General features: G+C 33.6%; 1 long non-coding RNA gene across 1 annotated transcript in view; it reads right to left on the minus strand.

Moving 5' to 3' along the window:
* The window catches only part of LOC118149544 (uncharacterized), a 204,674-nt gene that overhangs the window by 156,447 nt on the left and 26,577 nt on the right, over window positions 1-21,650 (minus strand). The window contains exon 2 of the long non-coding RNA XR_004737098.3: window positions 10,635-10,793. This is a non-coding gene — a long non-coding RNA (uncharacterized LOC118149544). The remainder of the gene's footprint in view (window positions 1-10,634; window positions 10,794-21,650) is intronic.

Below are 21,650 nucleotides of genomic sequence, written 5' to 3' on the forward strand. Positions count from 1 at the left end.
TCAAAACTAACATTTTCATTCTGTCAAAATTTATGTTATCAGGTGAGAAAATCTGGATAATAAACTTCACTAAAGTCAGGTTTGAATAGCTTAAAGGCAAAATGTCTTATGCATAAATCATGTTTCTTTTATTTTCTGCCTGTATACATTTTATTATATTATGGCATAACACAATTCTTAAAGCCAACTTTCTGACCAAGAGGTCTTTGGAAAATAAAGAATGATTTTTAAATGTGTAAGAAAAAGGAAAAGAACAATAAACAGCTTAATAAGCACTATTTCTGACACAAATCATGCTCAAACTAAAGCAATTCAAACGTATTGGGCATTTCTGCAAAACACTCATCAACAAGCAAATAGTCAAAATCAAAGCCTGTAACTGAACTCTTCAATCATATTGTTCTAAATATTTGATAATTTCAACCATTTATCACATAGCAAAGGATATCTATAACTTTCGGCGGAAAGGATGTGCTTTCTTTGTTCTAAATATTTGAGATCAGTTTGTATTTAATAGAAACAGAAACACAGTTTGCTGTCTGGCCCAACAAGGAGACTAATGGAGATGCTTCTGTTGAAAAGCCTTTCCTTAGTGTTTACTATTCCCCATCTTTGACGTACTATTAGTAAAGAATCTAGAAGATAACCTCCCTGAGAACAGTGTCCCAGGTATCCTCCTTGTGTTTTCCCCAAAGCTCAGTACGTTATGTCAAATGATCAGTGCCTGACTGTAGAATGGTGTACCCACGTCTCCATTGTGTAAGTGGATCCTTTGGCAATAAAAAGTATATTACTGGCATTTTGTCCAGACCTCAGCAAAATATCAATGATGAGTAAAGACACCGTCATATAAAAATAATTCTGCTTTACTGATTCTGAAAATAATTTGTCTGACTATGAATGTCCAAGAACGACCCAAGATTCATACAGCATTTCCTATGACTCATTGCAGGCTGATGAAAAGTGAATTTTAGTTAAGATAAGAAAGGCAAGCAGCATAAATTATAATAAAAACAGTTGTATTTTTTGCATCTGATTTTGAAATCCTTTTTAAAAAACTTCTATCAGCATCTTTCTAGAATCCATAATTGCTAATGGTTACAAGTATCAGCCCCCGGCAAATTGCCTCTTGAGAGTTTCTGCAGCAGTGAAGGTAAACAAACCAGTCACTTTCTAAACAAACATTGCTTTTATGGTTATTTAAGCCTGCAGTATACCTTGGAGCATTAGAATAATAGGATAATGCACAATATCTTTTGGTTGTCGTAGGAACACTTGAATAAAAGCGATCAAATGCTTAAACATACACAGAATCAGTGTAATAGACAATATATTATAAATGCCTGGCAAAAATATTTTTAACCAGAAAAGGATATCAGATATTAGAGTCGCTGAATACAAAGCATCAGCAATCACTTAAAGTGAACTATTAAATTGTGTGTGAGAAAGAAGAGAAAGAAAGAATAGGAGGGAAGAAAGAGCTTGAGATTTAATCAGTATGAGTGTAAAATTCCGGAAGAAATAATTAAGCAAAGAGAAATATGAAATTTAATTAGAATTTAGGGCAAATAAAAATATACAATGGAAAACATTACCATATTTTAAAAGAAATGTGGGGAAGAGGGAAGATAGAAATGAAAAATAAAATGTATGAACTAAATCAAAATCATATGTAATTAATTATATTTTTGCAGAGCTTTGCTGTGAAATAAAGCAATCCTCAATCTGTTCTGTAGCAAGACAATTTAGTTCCTGTGAGATCATTGGCAATCATTCTGATTAACAAAGTAATTGTAGAGTAGTACTGAAATCCATTTCACTTTTAATTTGATGAACCAAAGCCACTAATGCTCTTAAAATGAGAATAATAATTATTTGTAGCCATTTAAAGATAAATTTACATTAAGTCAATCTAGCAGTCATCTCTTTGATTATTTTTAAAGAATAGGAGCAATCTGCAAAAACAACATATAGATTTGTCAGCTCAAAAACATGAAATAGGTTTAGACATTTGGTGATGCTAAAATGCAGTTAGGTTTGCCCACTGCTTAGTAGTTCTGCTCCTCTTTTGGAAGTTTTGATTTCTAGAAAATTCATAAGTATCTGAAAAACTCTGCTAACAGAGGTGCTATGTAGGCCAATACAGAGCATGATGATGCTCACAATGCTTTTTAACTTAAATTAATTAATTCTCTTCCAAGGATTTAAATAGGAGCATATATTTGGGTAAGTCTTCTTCCATGCTGATCATTTGAGAAAATGATGGCAGAAGTGAATATGAGGAGAATGAGCTTTAATTCTCTGCTATGCTACTCTACATTTAAAATGATTAAATTTAGAATATGACATCAGTAAGACAAAGACAACATTAACACCTGTGAGTGGTTCAGATTGTGACATGTTGTACAATTGTGTATAATTCCAAAATGTGGTTGCCACAAAATAATGTGTTCACCAATATCCAAGCTTTTTGAGCTGCCAGAAAATATCAAAACAATTGGTGCTCTTTGGAATGTATAGTTAACTTCCTGCTAGGAGAGGAGTCACAGCTGCTGCAGTAGCAGTGGGTTTCCAGATGTCAAGGCTGTGAGGATAGTGAGGTAATTGCAGGAAGGAAGGGATACAATTTTGTTATCACAGATTACCCTCCCCGTTGAAAAGGCTAGATACAGCATTAGTGTCACTGCTTTGGGTACGCATATTATGAACTGGAGGGCCTCATGTTCAAGTGTGGAGATCTGTACATTTGCTTCTGTGGAAAAGGCTGGGCCAGACTTATTAAAATGTGTGGGAAACAGAATAAATGCTCTCAAAGCTCTATTATTGGATTTATAAAGCATCTATAAGAGTTAATAAGGACAATAACCAAATAAGAAATTTTAACATATAAATGTTCCAGTACTATAGATCATTCACTGAATTAAGAGAAAGCAAAATATTTAGATACCGATAAATTAATCAGCAAATCTGCTTAAGGCTGTCTTTGTATACTAGTGACTGAGTGAAGGAAACAGATGATGATTTTTTTCAATATTCAACCTAGAAGAATTTCTTTCTCAACTTCCCATGCTATGCAGTCAAAAGAGTACAAGTTAGTGAAAACTCTGTGTATTCATTCAGAAGCTACAATCACGTTGCCAATTTCCACATGGGAATTTTAAAGACTACAGTATTTTAACATATTTTATTGTCAAAACCAGTACATGTTTGTCGACACAAATTAAATTGAAATTAATTGAAGAAATTCAATTTAACAATTCCTTTTTTTTCCATTGAAGGGTCTGTATTACTTACAGACCCTTTGTACTGAATGTAGATACTAGTTTAAGTTTCTTTGTAAATGAATGGGATAATTGGTGCATCAGTGTCACCTAAAATAAGGCAGGATTGAGGATATTGTGAGAGTGATGAGTAGTGAACAGTTCTGGATCCATTCTACCAGCCATGAAGAGAGGGACTTCTCATCTCACACATACCAGATACACTCTCCTCCACTAAAACAGTAAGCTTTTCATAGTTTTGGAGAACACTTGCCTATCACTGTTGAATCACACTGAGCAACTAATGGTCAAGTAAAGCCCCATGTGCAGTTCGTACTTCATGTCTCTCACATTCTGTAGAATTTTGGAATTGAAACTAGAACTTCATGCCTGTCAGGCTAAACCTGGCCTATTATATCTGGCTAAGGGACACTGGATTGTACAATTCAGAGGGTACCACCTCTATCATCAACTCTTAAGGGTTCTTCCTGAAGGTGCACAGCCTTTATAGCTGCAGGTGGCCTGTCTACCTTTGAAATTTTTTTTAAAATCACGGATAATTTGTTCACTATAGTAGATTTCCTCTAGTTTAATTAATATATATCTTAAATTTAATAGAATCCTGTCAATGTTTGAATAAAATTATTGAATTAGTGGGAAAAATACACTGAGGTGATAACATATGCAAGGGCAAGAGCTATTGAGTACTTTAGGGAGGGTTGAAGACCAAGAGGGTAAACTGATTAATTCTTCCCTGGCAGGTGAAATGAGAATAATTATAAGAAAATATGAACAAAATATTGGTAACAAGAATTTGCTAGTCTAGGACAATGAACTCTGACTTTGTCGTAGGCATTTGGAAAAAAGTTTTCAGCTAATTCAAATTCCTGTTTAGGAGCTGGTTATCAGTTTTGTTTTTCTGTTAAGGTTTCCTGTCTTTCAATGGCATGTAAAGAATCTCTCATTAAAACCAACCACTCTCATTCTTTCCTGTGGTAATGCTGATTTCGTCTATTGTAAAAAAGAAAATCCTGATTAATTTGTTTATTTTTTTATCTATGCCGCCTTTGCTATCTTAATAAAGAGAAAGTTCTCAAGTCAAATAAGATGTACCTAAAATTAAGCATGTCTCTAGAACAATGACTATAGCACTGGATCACCTGAGAACCTGTTAGGAACACAGGTTCTTCTGAAACTCTGAACATGAAGCCCAGCAATATGCATTTCAAAAAACCCTCCAAGTAATTCTGTCACAGCTAAAGTTTGAGAAATTTTGACCTAGCAAATTTATAGTAGCTAAGTGTTTGTTCAGTAACTAAGTTGAAAGCAATAGTGACCCAGCACTTGGTTAAAGGAAATTGTGATTTCTTTTCTATTTGAACATATTCATGATAAAAATGCTTTGTCACATTTCAAATATGCTGGCAATGATAAGTTCTCATATCCACTTTTCCTCTTCATGGCAGGTAATGTTATTTGTTATCAGGGAAAGACTTCACTGTAATTTAAAAGTGCAACATACAGAAATAAAGAATTGTTGCCCTAAGCTCTTCACAAAGGAAAAAATTGAACCATAAACATGCCACCATTTTATTATTGAGTTACTACAACTTGGACTATAAAGCCTCCTAAGTTTAATATCTGAATTTTCATACTGCAGATTCATGGTAATATGTTCAGCAACATTACAATTAATACCTGAAAGGAACTGATCCCACATCTATCCTTAGTGAACAATACTGGGTCTACCAAAAAATAAATAAAGAAAACCCAAAAACATATTTTATCCTTCCTGGAACTAGATGCTTACTAAAATCTCAAATTTTAAACATATAATAAAAAATACTGAATATTTAAATTTCAGTTCCTCCACGTCATCTAGTAGAGGTTTTTAAAGTAGGTGACCTGGCAGGGTGCAGTGACTTGTGCCTGTAATGCCAACACTTTTGGAGGCCAAACTAGGAGGATCACTTGAGTTCAGGATATCAAGACCAGCCTGAACAGTACAGGGAGATTGCATTTCCGCAGATAATTTTTTAAAAAATAGCTGGATGTGGTGGCACACATCTGTGGTTCCGCCTACTCTGGAGATTGAGGTAGGAGGATCATCTGAGTTGGGGAGGTTGAGGCTGCAATGAGCTGTGATCACAGCACTGCACTCCAGCCTGGGCAACAGAGTGAGACTCAGTCCCTAAATAAATAAATAAATAAAAAGAAAATAAGTGATCCTCAGAAATTTTGGGAAAAAAAATCTGTGTCCTAAAGAATAAAGGGCAAATCAGCTCAGTCATTCCAGATGCTCAATGAGGAAGTCAAATATACAAACACCCACACTTTAGATATTTATAAATTTATACTGAAGGGAAACTTCCAACAGTTAATAAATCTTTAATTGTTCATGTAGCTTTTTATTACAAACTACTCTAAAAGTTACTGGTTTAACAACTTTTACCATTTTTAAAACAATAATAGATCAATTCCATATACTATTTTTATTTCTATTGTGTAAAGCTTAACGTTTCATACTACCTGGATATTTCTCTTTTATTGACTTGCCTCCTAGGCTTCCAAGTGACTACTATTGTTTCCTTTCTTATCAATTTATTTCCACCAAAAGACACACACACACACACACACACACACACACACACAGAGGCGTATTAAGTTAATGGCTTCTCTACCATCTCATCATTAGTTAGAAAAATGTTGACAGTCCATATTTTAGACATGATTAGCACGTTTGTCAGCTCAATTTAGTGATGATTTCCAAATTCTCTTCAGATTTTATCTTTCACTCTCAATATTTAGGGTGTTCTCCCAAGAAACCTGTGCTTTAATACATGGATAAAGCCAACATTTATAGAAAAGCACAGTGAAGGCTACTCTTCTGTTAAAATCAGCTGCATGAAGAATCATTATAGTAGGGTCTTGTTTTGTTCACTGCCACAGAGAGTTACCTCTAAAGACATATTACCATATTTAACTATAATACACAAAAAAACATTTTCATGCCCAAAGGCATGCATTTTACATCGATTTACTTTATTTACATTGCAAATTTTCAAATAAAGCACAAAATATGAGCCCACATTCAGTATCTCTCAACATTCAACACGTGTTTATAGCAAATATTTCAAGAGATGAATGCACCAGTGAGATTCTTATGTCCTGCAGAAACGTTTGCAGTATAGAGCTATTTTTAATACATAAATTTTCTCTATGCAAAATTCCTATTAATGTTACTGCAAAGGACCAATAAAACTCATTTTGCATAAAGATAAATGAAGAAACAAAAATGCCTAGACAAGTAGTGTAAGCAGATTTTGTTCTCTAGAGAACATTCAGCAATACATGGGTATCACCATAGTGGGAGGGAGTACTATTGGCATCTAGTGGAAAGCAGTCAATAATATGGGTAAAAATCCTCCAGTGCACAGCAGATCTCCCAAGGACAAAGAATTAATCTGGTCCAAAGTATCAATAGTGGCACCTGTTGAGAAATTCCGGCACAGAGAAAAATAAAGTGTTCTCTGGGCCAATATAAATTGACCATAGTTACTATAATTTCCATGTTTCTTGCTTGAAAATTGAGAGCCTTCCATCATAGGAGTATAACCCTGCAAGATGAATGAAATTCGCTTTTCTCATACTCAGAATCTCCACCTCCACTCTAATTCTCAACTCCTGGGGAGAGCTTTCCTTCTAAGTGCAGAAACTATGACTAATTATTACAGACAAGCATTGAGTCTCCATTTGTTAACTAACACTTTTTGCACTGGCATTTTGAGTTATGTGGTACATTGCCCTGTGTAAATGTTTAGCTTTGTTAATCACTTTCTTTTTTCTGAAAAGGAAGTCATTACATTATGAAATTACTGCTTATAAAAAGTAGTCATTCTACTATCTATATAATTACTCTTACTAATAAGACTTTTATTTCTATTTCATCTCTTTCTAAATTTTCTTTGTGATTGAAAATTAGTTGATAAAATACTAAAGCACAGTCCAATTTCTAAACAATATAAGCTTTTGATCAAAACATACCTTTTATTGTGTCTTTCAAAAACTCTTACATTAGCTCTGTAAATGTTTTCTCTACTGCACAAATGTTTTCTCTACTGCACTTTTTACTTTTTAGCCAAAGGATGTTTCTAGGGTTCCCTGGCTAAAGATGTCACTCAAACTTTAGTATGATTTTGTGAAATAAAGTTAACAATAGACAAATGTTGCTGTGAATTTATAATTTATCTATCAATATAAAAAGAGAAATTGGAAATAATGTATTTTTGTGCAACCTGATTTCAAGTTTCATTGAGTTATATCCTTCAGTGCTATTTGCGGAATATAAGCAGGTGATTCCACCAGCTGCACTTCCTGTCTGTGACGATTCTAGGAAAGGCAGTTGGTGTGAAGCCTCATTATTTCAGCTATATTTGATTATAGATACCTTTACACCTGCAAACTCTGATGATATCTTCAGATCGACTGTTACAGAGAAGTCTGTAGAAGTACCAAAAAAAAATATTTATGTTCATCCTCATTGTGATGATTTCCCTGTATGTTTTTTGGCTAAGAGAATTCAATTTTCTCTATATCATAATTAATTATATGATAACAGTGTATATTTTCGATATTAATATTTAAATTATGACAGCCATGGAGACAATTCAGATCTTGATGACATTCATCTGAATTTGGAGTCCATAAAATACAAATTAAGCCTGCCAACTACCACATGATTCTGGTTTCTTTTTTTTTAAAAAAAAAAGATTATTTTTATTTCGTTGAAATGTGTCCTTATCATTTTGAGACTGAAACATATGATTTGAATAAATAACCCTTGGCTCTTAATTGTGGAAATAGAGAACACCTCAAGTATTGTTATTTCATCAAAATGTTCATCTTTACCTGAAGAGATGACCATATTTTAAACATTTGAATCAAAATACGCTTATAATTAGAAAGCTAATAAAATTATATTTCCTAAATACATCTAAGACTTGCATTGCTAACCTTACGTCACTCTTGAAGGCTTTGGGAGCAATGGCTTTTTGCTTTTTTCGTTTTCAAAAATCCTCATTTTCAGTAACATCACCACACACATTTTTGTATGGTATTCGACATATTAATCTGAGCGGATATTTCCTTTAAAATTACTTTATTTCTTTAGAAAACTAGAAAGCCAGTTTAGGGGTATAATTTAAAGTTTAAAAGCCTTGTTTAACAAAAATATTTACTGGTATATGTAATATGTTGGTTTTAAAAATATTATGTCTATTAAATATTCAAGAACAACTATATTTCTGTAGAATAAAGCTGATTGCCTCCAATAATAGGATCTAGCTGGTTATTGGCAATGCTTTTCCTCCCCACCTTACCACTGCCAATTTTTATGGGAATCCTTTTAAAGGAGAAGATGAGATTTTTTTTTCCCTTCATTTTTTCTTAAAGAATACAAAGCTAATAATAGAAACAAAACCTTCTGATCTCCAGCAAAACTGATGAGATAGCTTACCTTCTTTCTTCTGGGTAATCCCTTTGTTCTGGTTAAAACTATAGAACTGTAAGTAATAAATAACTGGAATGCAAAAAAAAAGTGAAGTAGGGATTGTACTGGTATCCAAAAATAATATTTATTTATGTACAGAATCTGGCTGGTTTATATATGTTATACATATGCAGAAGTCAGAAGATTTATTTGCCATCAAAGTAAGTTTTGCTATGTGAATAACACACCTAGGCAACTCTATACATATTCTTGCCTATGTTAAATGATGGATGGTTATATTTTACCGTGTATATGTTTTGATGATTATATTTCTTCTCAAACAGTCCTAACCAGTTTCTGAGAAAGTATTTTCTTGTCCAAATGTATGGAAAACTATAATTAAGCCAATAGCACTTATAGACAAGCAGAATGGCTTAGGACAGATTACTTTTTGTGCTTCACTTTCTTCATCTGAATATGAGGGTTGTTTTATACAGTTTCTATATTTTCTACAAGCTCTGGGATTCTGTTAATTCTAGTGAAAAATAAAAATAAAGACAAATTATAAATTGAGTTCTCAAGATCCCAGTGAATATCACACAAATTAGACAGGTATGTAAATTTGTCATTTTATTGGTGTCCCTGCTTCTATCAAAACTCATGCCTCAAATTACTTCATCTACAAATGTTCCTGACACCCATAGGACACAACATGTTCAAAAATTAACTAGTGGATTGGGAGGCCCTTCTGGGACCTCCTTTCTAAACATAATCTGATTCCTGGGAACATCCAGCATGAAACAGTAGCCAGAGGCCAAGAAACTACAGTTAAAACAAAAGGGTGGGGAAAGAGGAATGAGAAGGAAAGTAAAATATGGAATTGTCAAAGAAAGAGATCAAATCAAGTGGAAAGTGTGGGGACACAGGAACGGAGTGAGGAATAGAAACTAACTGGGAAATGGATCCAGCAAGGAATCACCTACAGCTCATCTTCAAAACTGGGGGCCTGACTCACTGTCAGATGCAGAGGTGTCTTCCTCCCAGACTCTGAGCTCTAGTAGCCACATCTTTAAATTGCCTGATTCTAATAGCTGATGTGGTTGCCACCACAAAAATAGAAATTATAGCTTTCAACCCTTCATTTTATCCCTCTTACCTATAATCCTCTAGTTCCAGTCTGTCTGACCACTTGACGAAGGTTTTCCCAGTTTTTGTTTTGTTTTGCTTCGTTTGTAACATTAGTTCAGCATTGGGGGAACACTTCAATACATTTTACACAACAGAGAACAGTAGACAGCCCTGGAAACCCTTGATGAGAAAAGATATATCCTGCTGGGAACATAAAATGGCACACAGGACACACACTAATGATTCTTGTAATTGAGATTGTCATGTGTCTTATTAAAAGCCATCATTTACCTGGAGGTCTTTTTTGAAAAAAATGCTAAGATGCTTTACAGATTTTACTTCAGAACGCTTCTCAAAGCCTTACTGATCTATTTTCATACATATGTTGTTTAGTGAGGTCCTTCAAAGGGCTTCAAGGTTTACTTTTATATTTAAAAAGAGTGAAGATGAAAGCTATTATTTAAATACAGCATTGCATTCAGTGGCACCAAGATGCTTATTACAAGTGCCCTGATGAGACAGTCGAAGCGTCTCATGGAAGCCAGTCCCCTCTAATGTGTGTTTTGGTGCCCTGTCTGCTGGTTCGCCTAAGTGATGTGGCATACATTTGATGAAAGGATAGTAAATGACATCAATTATAAAAGACATCTACTAATGAGAGGAAGAAGAGGAAGAGAGAAAGATTGAAAAAAAGAAGAAGAAATTCTCTGCAATGGAAAGAGCAAAGCACTTTGACTGAACTAAAAGAAATGACGTACCTTAATCATGCCCTAATTTTAGGGTATGACCAACCAAGCTCCTCACTCTTCTTTGGAAACATGACATGTTTCTTCAACTTCTGTACAACTGTCACTGAAGATGTAAATCAATCTGCCTTCAGTTTCCATCATTGATTGTGGGTAATTTTGCCAGGATCTCTGTACAAAACAAAACAAAAAGAAAGGCCATGCTGAGCAAATTAGCTGAAATTTAATTTTATCCTTTTATGGGGATGTTTTCCAGTTCAACAATCCATAGGGATCTGCCAACTTTTCACATTATAAATTTTCTCCTTTTTAGGGCTACTAATTTGGTCGCAGAAAACATTGCTTTTCATTTTTTCTCTCTATAAATAAGCTTTGTCAAATAACCAGAGATTAGTGAGAAGATAAACTAGTTTTGGATATTTCTGTCTCATTGAATATAAGGTCTACTTTTTCTCTCAATGCATTTCCCATGAGTAAAAACATTTAAAACATTACATTAAATATTAGCATAATTATTAATAAAATCCTAGATTTTATTCTCAAACATCTTATATAAATATATTTGTTTTTTAATCATCCAATATCTCTAAAGAGACTAATTTTTCTACCTAATAATAATAATACAACTTTATTTTAATATCCTTTTTCTAGTATCTTAGTAACTTTTCAAATAAGAAAATATTAAAAGTAATTAAGCAGTGTGATATTTCCCCTTCAATTGGGCTAAACAAAGACAAACAAATGTGTTTATTTTCTCTTCCATATGGAAGTATAGAATCCTGATATTTTGTTTAAAAAAATACTGTAAGAGACTGCTTAGAATTTATGAGTTTGATGACCTTCTTAGGTTAGTCATTACATATTCTCTATTTAAGAATGTATTTCTATTACTTACATTTCAAAGAACTATCAATATTTTCTTGAACATTTTCTATACTACAATATGTTTTCTTCCCATGATATTCTATGTTGAAAGCTCTAGGGACTGCTGAGGAAGCACAGCTAAAGAGGTGTGAGTGACCCTGTTGGCTAAAACTGCATGAGAGTGTGTTGAACAGCCTCACATGTCATCCACTGCTATTCTTGCCTTCCAAGGCCATGGCAGTGGGCTTGGCAGTGTGGGAAGGGGCATAATCTTGCCCGAATTTTCTGGCTGGATTTCTGGGTCACTCTGGTTCACACTGGCTCACTCAGCTATTCTGTGTTTAGTGAAATGGCTAACAAAGGAAGGGTGAGTTAATATCAGACAATCATATAAATTAAATATAAATAAAGTAGATATACTTTAAGGAATTGAAAGTCAAGGAGTATCAGATTTGATTTTATGGCATGTGAAACATCCTGAAAAGTGAACAAATACACTAATCAACTGGTCTCTGGTATAGTCAGCTATGATTACATAGCTTTGGACTGATTTATTTTACCGAATTAACCAGGGACTTCCCGTACTAATTAATACACTGAACTGAAGCTTAAAGGTTTTAAATGACAGCAAAAGTTTTGCACACTCCAACTCCACATATTAGCATTTTGTAGTCAGTGCTGGCTTTGTAGATTTAGCCCCAATTTTCTTCAGTGGGAAAAATTCTTCATATTGTAGATAGAGAAACTAAGGCTTGAAAACTCACTAAGATTACAGAGCAGCTGAAGAGGGCTAAAAAGTCCAACTTTCCAAACCAGTGCTCCCATTTGATAAACAAATAGATGAATACTCGCTTACATTATTTAATATCTCATATGAAATATTGATTTTATTAATGAATGTTTTAAATACCTTGTTTAAATACTCTACAGTATTCTACTTAGATTCGAAATGATAGTGAAAATGTATCCTGACATGAATATTGCCTTGAGATTTAAAGGGTTTGTATAAAACATTTAACAGACACAGGGTGTACCTAATATTCTCTTTCCTTTCAATTTCCTTTCAATGATCTCTCATTAGATTATAAAGGAATTTCTTAGTCTCTTTTCTCTGTCTGATCCTCTTACTGACCAAAGAAATTTAAGAAATTCAGGAGCTTGGAAAGGGATGAGAGAGAACCACGTGTGTTTTCAATGTTTAAAAAAATTGTCGTAAAACTTTCTTTTTTAATTAAAACATCCCCAGTGCAATTTCTTGGTCTACTACTCCTGACAGCTACTATTAATTACACTTTCACCTGTTAAGAGTCTAATACTTTCTAAAACATATTAAGCCAAGTTTTCTGTAAGTATTGAGCCTATCTGTTGAGAGCAGAATGATATGGAATGAATTTGGGTGACTATGTAAGCAGGCAGAAGAAAAGCGTAACCTTCCTTAGTAAATGACAAACTTTCTTTGTCTCTGAGTCCTAGCCTTTGTACCTACACACTGCCTGGTGTGGTGTGGAGGCCGACCATACGGCCTGCACTGTTAGATGCCAGAAGAAGGGACTGCAGAAGCCAAGGCCCTGGGCACACAAGCTAAAACTTGCATGCTTGGCAAGGCTCAGATGCCAACGTTTGAATCTCTAATAAACCACTCGCTGCCTCTCCAGTAATGATACCCTGGGGCTCCTGGGAGGGGATTCTTTTTATAGGAAACATACTCATAAGGATTTAATATTATCTTTCAGAACCCTTTGATTCAATGGTTTATTTAAATAAAAAAAAAAACTTCTCCCCCTTATTTTGTAGACCCTATGATGTAAGGCAGTGCTAATTCTTAATCCATCAGTAGTACATAATCAACATCTCTTGACTGGGCTCAAGATTCCTTTTCCTTTTAGCCGTGTGCTTAAAAAAATAAAATATCTTGCCACTGAATGTCTTTTTACAGACTGAAAAGACTTTTAGGTTAAACAACATTTGTTAGGCTTTGATGCAATCAAATGCAATTTCAATCTTGAATTATTCAGCCCTGCCTCTCTGAAATTGCACATATGTGTCAGCTTTCAATTTTTCTCACTAGTGTTTTACACATGAAATCTATTTTCACTGAGAAAATGGAATCTTTGTGTCTTTGTCTGTAGGAGCGCTGCTTTCAGGCATGTTCTGGCAGGGGCTTTGACTGTCTAGGCACTGGGGGAGGGGCCTGGCAGTCATTTGTCAGCTTTTCTTGCATCTGTAATTTCTGGCCACTCAGCAGTATTAGAAGGTCTTAGAAAGGGGGTGAGGAGGGTGTGGGGAAGAGCTTGTCATTGATGAAAGCAAACCCCGAATAACTGTCCAATGTTAATAACCAAAGAGAGAAGGGAGAGTCTGAAAAACTTTTATTGTGCTTTAATGAAAAAAATTTTTTGGAAATGGCTAATTTACAAAATTGCACATAGTAACATTTTCAGATCTCAGTTTAGAAAGCCCCTGTCCATATTGTGTTACTGATTTCATTGCTTTTAGCTTGGCAAGGGCTCATGAAACTATTTTAATTTTCCACCAGTGGCTTCTGGTTATTTCTGCTCTTATTTCCTCGTAACAAAATTGACAGCCCAATTAAACATCTGCATTTTTTAATCTGAATTTCCCCCATAACTATTTTGCTTTTCTTCTAAAACTTCCAGATGTTTTGGTTCCTTTATGATTTTAATACATGCAAGTATATTTGTTACCATTTCAAAGACAGATAGAGAGACAGTGCTAGAGGGACTGACCAGATGTTTCTATATGAAAAGCTTTGTAATACACCAATAATCAGGTCAGTATTTTTGTCTTTTTATGAGTATTTACATTAGAATACGTCTCATTGTCTTTCAGCACTTTACAATTTGAGTCGATCTATGCAACTTATTTTTGTGGGCCACTAGATTTCAGAATTCACATTGTGATCTGTTCATTAATTCTTGTGACAAATGAAGAAAGTAACCAATGTTGTTATCTCAGTTTCTAGTAACAAAGATAGCAGATTTGTGATTTGTGTGATTCGTTTCTTATTATTTGTCTTGTTTTTTCCTATGGGAGCTAAGAAGTTGTAAGTTATGTGAAGCAACAATGTATTTAAATTCAGGTTCCAGATTTGTACAAACGTTGACGGACTCATCAATATCTTGCCTTGAAATGTCGACAAGAGTTAAGAATCTTGTATATTTCAAGAAAACCTGTTTCCCATAATTAATAACAGGAAGTCTAATAAACAGACTTTTGCTGACAAATGAAACTGAAACAGTAACATATACACAGAAACATGGGAAAAGAAAACAATGCAACATTGTATGCTTATTCCAGAAGAGTAGTTCAGTTCAGATTACTCACGCAATGCTCACATAAAACCCCAAAGTAAAGGATTATTAATTATATATTTCTGACCATTTAAACATGTGCTAGCAGAGTACAGTCACTTATCATCCCACTACTTAGTATTTGAAAGTGATCTCTGGCTATTTAGACATTTAACATTTAGGCAGAAAATCATAATATTTCCTGGAATATAGGTTTTCCAGATTATCAAGTAAACATGAAGAAAGACAACCTTAAAAAAAATAAAAACATTATTATAAAATTTAAAAGTCCATTCTTGCTACATACTCCTGGAAATGAAATGGGAACACATAATAAGGTAATTTTGGTGTAAGTTTTTTTGTTTGTTTGTTTTTTGTTTTTGGCGTGAGAGAGGAACGTATATCCAATGTGGGGAGGGTATATATTTATGAGGTCTCAGGCACACTAAACGCAACAGTCATTAATTAGACAGTTCACTGTGCAACTTGACCCATTCATGTTTAAAACTCTGGAGAGAGTAATTCGTCTTTATCTTCCAATTGTATCATAGAATGGGAACTCTCTGATCCCAATATTGATCTTGAAAGTAGCAAACTGAAGTTATATGTGGTGTCCCTGCCTAGAAACACTGAGTTTGGGTTTAAAATTTAGTTCTTTTGTTTTGTTTTGTTTAAAAAAAAATGGAATCAGCTGTTTAATTTACAGTTAACTATTAGGAATGAACTGCTTGAGTCTTAAGTGATTTTTTAAAAATTACATGTTAAAGGTAATTATCTGAGAGTGGTTAGATGTAAAAAAGCTTAATCAGATATTTATTTCTGTTTATTTTAAGATGAAGAAGAGAATAAGCAATGAAGGGGAAAATAAGGAAATGCTTTTGTTTTATGCTGTGTTATACTGCACAGTAAAGGATGTATTTTGACCATTTGAGAGTAATAGAAAGACCTCAATTGTGTAACACACGTAGAATTACCTGCCTTCCTGGTAGGCTCTCAGAAGTCATATCTTAGCACTAGAAAAATGAGAATGGAAAGTGCCGTGGGCAGCAGTTTGTGACATATATAATATACATTCATATAACCGACTTAGAAACTGAAAACCACATTAATTTTTTTCTTAACCATATCTGCAGTGGATATAAACTTGAGTCAGGGAAGTGACACTCAAAACTCCATAGGTCCAGTTACAAATAAATAGCACTTGTTTCATATATTATATTTACCTGAGGGAAAGAGAAGTACATATGTCACACTTAACTCCAGAATCTTGTATTTATTGTGGAAGTTGGAATCAACCAAATAAATACCTTAAATTTAAAGGAACAGTTCAGTTGGAAAAATTATCAGAGTAGACCTTTGCTAATCGCAAGAGAAAGCAAAGCATTCACTTGTTTGTAAAATTTCAGTGAGTTTGTAGGTGAGCAAGAACAACATGCAAAAATTTAAGGTGATTAAAGTGTACTTATTTAAAGATTTGTTCAGTATAAGATGGACTCTATATGCTGTTTTTTAGGTATATATCAGGTTTTAGGAGAAGCTTTTTGGGGAAAAAAAGTGCTAATGAATCCTAAATCGTAAGAAATGACAATAGAGCTGTCTTTTGTTAAATCCTCGTAGAAAAAAAATAAAACCAATCAGGTTTCTTACTAGAATTATGCTATTTGCAAATTGATGCTTTGGAAATATAAAATATCCTTCCAAAAATATCAGATAAAAGTCTTCTGGGAAGACTTTTAAATATAAACTAATGTTTAATTGATAATCATAAATTTATATGAAAACAAAGAGGGCATCCAAATTTTAAAATAATGATTTTCACAAGCAGACTCATTATCACACTCTCACTTCACAACATTTAAAGCTATTCTTAAAAATGGTTTATCATAAAGACCATGTACGTAACATGACTTACATTGTTTAGTGGTATGATCCCAGAGCGACCTAAAATCTGGTTACATTTATTTCTCAGATAGGTTGAGTAGAATTCTCAATACCTATCAGGAATTCTATTCAATCTAACCTACCTGAGAAATAAGGTAGGTTTCTCCTGTCTCTGGCTCCATCAGAGCACAATGTACTAGTCTTCAGGAAAAATTTGGTGTACGTATTTCAGAGAACAATGAGCTCTGTGTATAATGGTCAGAGAATCAGTAAATCATCTTGCTTGTGTAGGAAAGTACTAACTAACGTTTCATTTCTTGAAAATGAGATCTGGGAGAAAAAATATTATTGACCTCAGTATTATACATGCCACTGGACATGGACAAAGATTTTAACGAAAGAGCTAAAATATATAAAGCAATGTTCCAAGTTAGACTTGTGCAAATGTTCTCACAGTAAGGTCCTTTGGCTCAAGTGGTTTGTGTATGGTGTATAAATTTCATTCTTGTTTGCTCATCCTATAAACACATGATTGGTGATTTCTCTAGTATACTGTCTTCTAGTTTCCATTTGCATTTTAGTGACCTGCCCCAGAAAACAGTAAAAATCTGTATCTTGACTTCTGCCTTTCCCTCTATTAATTATTTATTTATTTAATGAGTCTTTTGTAAATTTTCTTTAACAGGTATTCTAAAGAGATAGAATAAATGGGTATAAATGGCAGCTGGAAAAAGCATTGCTTGACTACTTGGTGACTTCTAACACTTTCAGTAGCTCCTATAATCTATTTGATACCTAGTACATTTCCAAGACAAGCAGAAGAATTTCTATTGTGAATGTCAGGTATGAACAGGGTAATCCCCATCAACAGAGTTCTCTGAAGAGCAAGGAAACAGAATATTGATACAATTCTCTGACAGAATTTAGCAGTTTCAACACTTCCCTTCCTGCTCCCTTTTAAGATTCATTGTTATCATTGAACAAAACTTTAAGACTATTTCAGACTTCCCAAAACAAGGAAGTTCTTTCAAACTCCAAGCAGGTTTCTGGAGATCTTTTTGTCTTGTATTGTCCTGTGCTTTGCTTAGAACATCCCAATATATTTCCTGTCATTGTCATCATTCTAAACACTGCGACCTGTAATACACACTGAGCCCACTGGAGGAAAACATGTTATTTTGTTAATAGTGTCCTAGCAGCAGAAATTATTAAAATTGAAGAGCAGTTTTTAAAAATCTATTCAAATGTGAATAAATGATGGTTTTGATATTACCTACATTAAAGTAACAATTACGATTTTATTTGTAGCATAACTTTAGGTCAAGGCTGGACATGCATGTTGCCTATAAATATCAACAGTGCTGATTCTTCTGTAATAAACAACAGAACATGCCTAACATATAAAACCAACTGTTATATTTTGGCCTTACAATAAAAACTAAATGGTGAATCATTACTGCCATCCAATTAGCATCCTTTTTTTTCAAATTTCTCACCATTTACATGTCTTCCTCCTTCAAAGAGAAATCAAATTTGCTTTGCTAGAGTGTAAATTATGTTTATAAATTCAAATTTTGTAGAGCAAAAGTATAACATTTGTCTTGGTGGTTTAACAAGTAGAATATTCATAATATATCCCATCCATAACATATTCAGAAATGAATTTAGTTCTGCTATACAAAAACTACAGATATTTAACAATAAAAATAATTTTGAAGTATAAGTTGAATTTTTTTTTTTTGGTTTAAATGAGAACTCAAATGATACTGCTTGAGAGAGTCCCTGACTTTTAAGAAGTCATGGATTTATTTATAGATGGCTTAGTAAATTTAAGTATACATTATGAATTTGTTGAATTTTACTTGCTTTCAGATAAAGCGTTTATTGAAACCTTAAATATGGTGTCCAAATTCTCTATGAAAGGAAATTAGAACAATGCATAAGCAACTTTTGGGAGTTGATGCTGCTCAGTTCTACATTTCTCTTCTTCATGGGTTACAATATCTCTAAACTGTTCAGCTCACTTTTATTGAAGTGTTTTAAATAGGCATGTCAAATTGTATACAGAGAATAGAACACGAATCAGCTCTGCCTGTTTCTGTTGTTTCTTCATTCTCTAAATGAGTATCCATTGCTTATTATAAACCGGGTATGTGCCCCTTTTATTTGGCAGGTCTTATTTCTTTATTGCCTTCCACATTTCATGGGATGGGAATAGAATCAACAGCCATTTCTATATCTAGGAAGAAACATTTATTGGACAGAAAAACAACAGTTTTTCTTTCTTTTTTAGTGTATTTTGTACTTTCTTTCATAAATTCTATGGCAACAGTGACTGAGTAAAAGTTGCTATACAAATTTAAATCTTACAATTTCAGATAATAAAAATCATAACTTTAACAATGTGTATTATGCAAAACCATCAACATTTATTTTTTTTATGCACAATACACAATTTTTATTATATATAATGTAGCAGTATATTTAAAAATAATTTGCTCATAAAATTAACACTGCAAATAAAATTCACTGTTTGTATATTATAAAAAGATAACATTATTTTTGTATTATGTTCTTAGATTTTTTCTATAATTTCAAGAAAAATTATTTGGCGTGGTCTTGAAGCTCTGTGCTAATTATAAGCTTAGTAAACTTAAATATTTGAGATATTTGTGGTATTGAGTGGCAGAGTATTTTTTTTCATTATTGTTAATGGGATTAGAAAATTCTGAACTTTGGAACCTAACAAAACAACCAAATACCCGTTTCATTATAGTCTCTCATCATATTTATGATACTCATTGGAAGCAGAACAGAACAACACTAAATAGAAGACAGAGGATGATACACTTCAATTTCTACTCTTACATAATGTTTGAAAACATCTAAAATTTGCAATCAGGGTTTAAGCATGCCTGACTTTCAACAAATGCAACTTCCAGAGAAATAGGGTTGAGCATCAATAACTCTGACAGAATAAATTACTCCATTCTACTTTAAGAAAATCTATATGCATCCATTATAGCATCTTCTTGGGCAAAAAAAAAAAAAAAAGTCTCTTGTTCTTCCTTCATTGGAAGGAAACCTAGCGTACAACCAATGAGACTACTCCCAGTAAATATGCAGTGCCATCTTGATTACTCTTGGTAATTATCCATACTTAACACAGAGACTGTTCCTTTCTGTATTTTAACAAATTCTTAATTCTACTTCTTATACTCTTCTATCTCCTATACTTACATTTGCAAATTCCCCTATGATCAAGGATTAGCACAACACTGAGGACTGAAATGAAAAGAAGGATCTAAAAGAAAATACCTTGAAAGAGATGACAGAACTCATCTTTGATGACAGAGGAAAGGTTAAACAATTCTCTTTAGACACCTGAAAAAATGCCTTCTTTTTTTTTTCTTAGAGAATAAGCAATCGGTGGGAGTCACCAGTTATAAATTATTTAACCTCTCAAGACTAGTGGCAGGTTTTTCCTTTCCTGGATTATTTAACTTAAATGATTATTTAGGAGTTAGGTCCTTGGAAACCAAGGATTGTTTCCAATTATCTGTTATTCTTTGTACCATTTAGTCAGAATATCATGCATTTTAGGGGCTGTCAATAAATACACAGTGCATTAAATTGTCTTTGAGTTTCCAGAGGAAGGGGGTAAGGAAAAGAAATAAATGAATGCCTGACTCAAGAGGCTGAGAGTCTATTTGAGTGAGGTGTGGGTCTAGTGAAAATATGCAGAAAAGAATCTTGTAGAGGAAAAATGACTCACAAGTATGTGAGGGGGAAGACTTTTTTAATGTCAGTGTCCATATTTCCTGATTAAAGTAAGGGTATGTGCATCCTGTTCTAGCATTCTAAATATAAAAGCAGCTAAGAATCTCCAAGAATCCCTTAAATTATTATTCAAGAATAAGAAGAAATGAATAGGTTAGAACTCAAATATTATGATAAAGAAAGTATTCTCTAGCATGATAAAATCATCACAATAAAACTTGTTAGTTGATTGGTTACTGTTTTAGAGTGCTGTAAATACACAGTAACTGAAATATGCTTCAGAATCTTTAAAATAGGTCACTGGTTAATAATTCAGAATAAACAAATATGTGAGTGATCGGGGTAACAATAAACTTAGACTTTTTCTCCTAGAAATAGTTTGTTAAGTGATATCTTTAAGCATGCTTTTAATAATATTTATGTTTTAAACATACATATTAGAAACAAGACAACACAGAAAATATCACTAATAGGATATATTTTCCCCGCAGAACATGATTGCTACAATTGTTCAGAAATGAATTATTGCATGTTTGTTTTCAGACTAAAAAATGCAACACACTGCTAAAATCACTACACAAATCTTTTGAAAATAAGACGCTAACAATTTTTTTTATGAAGCTAACCATTTAGGTCAATATTCAGAATTTTTCCTCATGCTAAAAATACTTTACATATTTTAAATTAAAACTCCTCTTGAATATGCAGAAGAAAACTGAGAAGAAAATGTGAAATGTAGTAGAGGGAACAGTAGCTTTGGAGCTCTGGGATCTGTCTTGACTTGTGACACAAAGCATGTCACCCAGGCCTCTCTGAAAGATGGGGTTAATCCTAACAGATGAGCTCCCTAGAGAGTCACTGTGAGAATAATTACCATTATAAATATGATATAATGAAGTCCTCTCAAAAAAGGTACTCTTCTTTATATCCGGTAAATCTTACTTAGTTAAGTCTTATATAATAATTTGACCTTCACTGTAACTTAAAATACACCAGAATCCAGCCACTTTTCACCACCCCCACAGCTGCCACCCTAACACAAGGCACCTGCACCTCTTGCCTGGATTATTGTCATCCCAGCCTCAGTGGCCTCCATGCTTCATCCTTACTTATTATCACCACCCCTGGCCTAAGCTGTTCTTCACACAGAAGCCAGAGTGATTCTTTTAATGCTAGAGCCAAATTACATATG

Source organism: Callithrix jacchus, chromosome 19, assembly GCF_049354715.1.
Source record: "Callithrix jacchus isolate 240 chromosome 19, calJac240_pri, whole genome shotgun sequence".
NCBI lineage: Eukaryota > Metazoa > Chordata > Mammalia > Primates > Cebidae > Callithrix > Callithrix jacchus.